Source organism: Bidens hawaiensis, unplaced genomic scaffold (genome assembly GCF_021521415.1).
Source record: "Bidens hawaiensis isolate Kalapana, Puna unplaced genomic scaffold, B.hawaiensis_p1.1 tig00006131_1, whole genome shotgun sequence".
Taxonomy (NCBI): domain Eukaryota; kingdom Viridiplantae; phylum Streptophyta; class Magnoliopsida; order Asterales; family Asteraceae; genus Bidens; species Bidens hawaiensis.
In genome coordinates, this window is record NW_027491408.1 from 1,303,172 (window position 1) to 1,308,085 (window position 4,914).

The following is a 4,914-nucleotide window of genomic DNA, read 5'->3' on the forward strand; positions in this document are numbered from 1 at the left end:
TAGGATAAGAATCGACCTGTTTCATATTGTTTAAAGGATCGAAAGAATTAATAATCTAACAAAGTAAAAAATTTTAAAAAATAATGCGTTAGTATAAAACGAACCTATTTTAGTTTGTTTAAAGCATCTAAAGGGCTTGTAATATCATCGGGTAAAAAGGTCTCAAACAACTTCAACTCTCTATAAAGTTCTTCAGCATCAATGTCAGATTCTTCACCATTTTTCAATGCATCTTGAAGTCAATAACAACACGATTTAAGATTTTTTTCTCTAAGTTCCCTCAACTTTTTGGGAAACAAAAAGCCAAATAGTTTTTCGTATTGTTGGTATTGCTCAAATATTTTTTCAAGAGAAAAAATTGCTTGATCAACAACACATAAAAAGTAATTGACTTTAAAATCCTCCTCTTGTGAAAATAAAACTTCTTGTGCATTAGAAGTCTCGTCAAAGTGTTTTATCCTACGAATCGGACGCCTTTGATTGAATATCGGATTAACACCCAATTTAGCGGCAATTTCCTTAGCTTCATCGATCGCCTTAGACAACCCCACTTCTCTATATTCTTTAAAAAATTAATCAACTTCTTCACTTGGTCAATAGCAACATCAATAATCATATCCTTGGATTGCAACTTTTGACTCACCACATTCATCGTTGACAATATTTCATACCAAATAACGATTGACACTATAAATTCAAAATCACCCATTTCATTCCTTGATAATAAATTAGCGTCGCTTGTAGTCATAGGATCACCTTTGGTATCCCTAACTTCAAGCAAAGCTTCTCTTACATCCGATAGTTGAAATCGAATAGGTTTCACACTTTTAACTCGACTTTCCCAACGAGTCGCAGACAAAGGCTTAACAGTCAATCCTTTAACATTGTCTTTAAAAATTTGTCATCTCTTTGTAGAATTGACAAAGACATTGTAAATCCGTTGTATGGTTCCAAAAAAATCTTTAGCTTTAGTACACGTTGTACCCATGTCACATAATGCTAGATTAAGACTATGACAACCACATGCACTATAAAAAGCTCTAGGATTCATATCAAGGAATCTCCTTTGAACCCCTTGATGTTTTCCTTTCATGTTGGCTCCATTATCATAGACTTGGCCTCGCATATTATCAATATCAAGACTAAGAGACTTTAACTCCTCTTGTGTAATATCAAAGAGTCCTTTACCGGTTGTATCATTAGCAATCAAAAAGCCAAGAAAAGATTCCTCAACAGTGACAGGTTTGGAGTTTATATTGACATACCTAACAATTAAAGACATTTGTAAAGAATAATTAATAAAGCGATATAATAATTCTAACAATTAAAGAATTAGAGTTTAGATTGACATACCTCACAATTAAAGTCATTTGTTTTTGGTGACTTTTATCTGGGGTGCAATCAAGTATAATGGAATAATACTTTGCTTGCTTTATCTTCTTGATGATTTCTGATTTAACTTCGTCGGCTAGTAAAATTATTAGCTCGTTTTGGATATTGTGCCCAAGATAATGCGCGTGAACTTCATCATTCATGATACGCCGCACATGCTCTTTAATAATTGGGTCAAACTCTTCCAACATCTCAATCAATCCTAAAAAGTTCCCATTACCTTTTTGATACAACTTCTCATTTGTACCGCGAAAGGCTAAACCATTTTTAGCTAGAAACTTAACAAGTGCAATAATTCTAAAAAGGACTTCTTTCCAATAATCTCTTTCCTTATTAAATTGGTTATGCGCTGCTTTGTTAATTGTTTGGTTACAATTTAACCTTTGTCGCATTTCAAACAATCGTTGCATATTCTTCATATGTTCAAAGCTAAGTTCATGATCTTTAAGTCAAACATTAGCATGCTTCCAATTCCCATAACCATCACCATCCAATGAACCTTTTGGAGGACCTTGTCTAAATAGCTTACAACAAAAACAAAATAATTTGTTAACCACTTTTGAATACACTAGCCTTGTTCTATCACAAGTCTCCTTATTTTATAGAGTTCTAGTATACAAATTTGTAGTAAAATGTCTTCCATATTTATCCGCGGGACCCTTTTTAATACTCAAATCTCGTTTTGGACCTTTCTTCACCAAAACTTTAATCAAGTTAGGATTAAGTCCATCCCAATTTCTAGGATCAAAAATATCAATTTTCTGAGTAACGTTAACATCATCGTTATCCAAATTAGCACCGACATCATCCTCATCCACACTATCATCAGCATCATCTTCATCCACATTAATATTACCATTAGCATTATCATGAGCATCTCCGTTCACATTGACATTAGCTTCATGCCCTTCAACATTACCATGATAATCTTCATCAACATGTACATCTTCATCAACATGTACATCTTCATCATTAACATTAGAACTTCGAGGTTGTTTTTGGAAAAACGAATGGATCTTCCCATTCTTCTCGATTTGTGTCTTTCTTGATTCCTCTTCTATTTTTCTCTTTTTACGTTTTTGACTACCGGATAAGTGTTTAGGCCTAGGAGGCATGATATCTACAAAACATAAATAACATAAAATTAATTCCATTAACGTATTAACACAACAAAACCTTAACTAATATATCTTTCTTCAATCAAAAATCTAAAACTAAAAATCTAAATTGTAAAACCAAAACAATCAGCTTGGTGAGTTTTAAAGCACAAAACATATAATATCAATATATCATAATATGAAAATATGCAATTTATCACAAATAAACAACCCTACATCATTAATTTAACACTAAAAACAACTATAAACATAACAAAACATATAGTACTGATATACCGTATACGAAATTCAATACCCCACTTTAAAAAAGAACTAAAACATATAATATATAATATTTTTAACCTGGTTTAAGTGCGGTTGGTTGGACACTAAGTCGGAGCGTCGGACCTCGACAATGGCGAAAAGCAAATCCGCAAAAGTTCTCCGGCTAAAATAAGAAATCCAGCGATCGGAAGAAAACCGGCGGCTCTTTAAACGGGACTGTCATGCGTCTGATTGTATTCCCGTTCTATATTATCAGTATATTATTTTTTCCAGCAGATGGGCCTTTCAGTATCGTGGGCCTTATACATATATGAAATTTTTTTTAAAATATATGGGCCCTGAAGGAGGAGTGGGCCTGGGACTTGAACCCTCCCAGCCCACCCTCATAGCCGGGCCTGGGCTAAAGTGACACCCACATTCGCCCTCAGGTTATAACTTTTTAATATTTGTGAAAAGTAGTTTTGAGTGGAGAAGAGATAAAATATAATGATAAATATATTATTTAATAAAAAATAGAGAGAAAATATAGTCATTTTTATGTGTAATTATACATATGAAGATAGAGAAGCTAAAATACTCACCATATTTATCTTAAAAAGTATTATATATGGAAGAGTATTGATATTTTCTTTATAAAATCAAATAATATAAGTTGTTTAAGACTATTAATTGCTACTTTATTTAAATTATTTGAGAGTGTTTATAGCAGCTAAAAGAATATAAAAATTATAGATTGGTAAAATATGTAGACGACATTGATTTTATCGGTCTCACGCCGTAACAAATTTACCTACAAACGATATTTAAAACATATAACAATTGTTATTTTTGTTGTTTCTATCAAGGCTAGCACTTCCAAGCTCAATAGTCCGTTGATTCCGATGTTGGTTCAACTCCCTTAGGTAGCATTTTGGTATGCATGAATGGAGGGCAAAATTGAATGGCCCATCGTAAGAGAATAGGTAGCATTTGGTATGCATGAATGGAGGGCAAAATTGATAGGCAATGTATGGTTTTTAATGATGATGCAGAACCAAACAAGATGGATTGTCACGTTTTTCAAGAGAAGAGAATTCATAGTTCTTTAATTAGTTCAAAACGGTAAACCAGTCATTTAATTAGTTATTTTTAATTAAATAAGGAGATATGTAATATATATAGTTTAGGTAGGGGAAATATGTAATTTATTATTAAGGGTTAGGTAAATATGTAATAATGGAACTTAGGGAGGGAATATATGTAAATGCCCCTTTATTTGTCATTCCATTTCCCCTTTCACCCTACATTACTTCCACCACCCTCCCACCACCACCACCATAAACAACCACCACCTTAATTGTATTTTTTCTTTTTTTTCCTACCTATCAAACAATGCAAAGTAACGATTCATTTCATTCTTATGTGGTAAACAAACATCTCATTGGAATGGTAATAACTCATTCCATTATTTTGTCCATTCCATTACCACGTTTATTCCATTGCGTCGTCCATTCCATTACCTCATACCAAACAGACCTTTAGACTATGCGTTAGGGCTGACATATCATGTATACCTTTACACGATAAGATACGAACACGAATGTGTATATCTGTACACGACACGAAAACTTATCGTGTACGTGTATCCCAAACACAAACAGGAAACTGCTACTACCTGACATACACAATAATACACAATAAGAAATTTGGATAATTGGTAGGTAGTAAATTGGATTCCAAGTAGAGAGTTTACCAACTTACTAAGTAGGGTTAACGGTCGTGGTGGTGATGGCTGAGAAACAGAGAGTGAGAATGTTTTAAGAATTTATAGTTTATGATAACTTATAATTATATATGTATATATATATATATAAATCTAACCAGGTACTCAACAAGTAAATATGTATTTTTCCTGTTTAGATACGAAAATTAACAGGTAAGTTCATGTCTACATGTTTAGTACAAGAAATCTATTAAGGCTTTACCTATTACCTGTTAAAGTCGTGTATGTACATGTCATGTATTCGTGTATTAATCGGCATCCCTACTATGCGTAATGGGTTTACATAAAGGGGCGATGGGGGCGATAAATTTGAGGAACATTGCCCCCTTGGCGATAATAAGGGCGATAGAGGTGGGACGAGTGTTATTTGTCGCTGGA

The 4,914-nt window shown here is 33.2% G+C and overlaps 1 pseudogene; it reads right to left on the minus strand.

Annotated features, from left to right (window-relative positions):
• Window positions 1-239: 239 nt before the first annotated feature.
• Window positions 240-2,507, minus strand: LOC143631613 (uncharacterized; annotated as a pseudogene).
• Window positions 2,508-4,914: the final 2,407 nt, after the last annotated feature.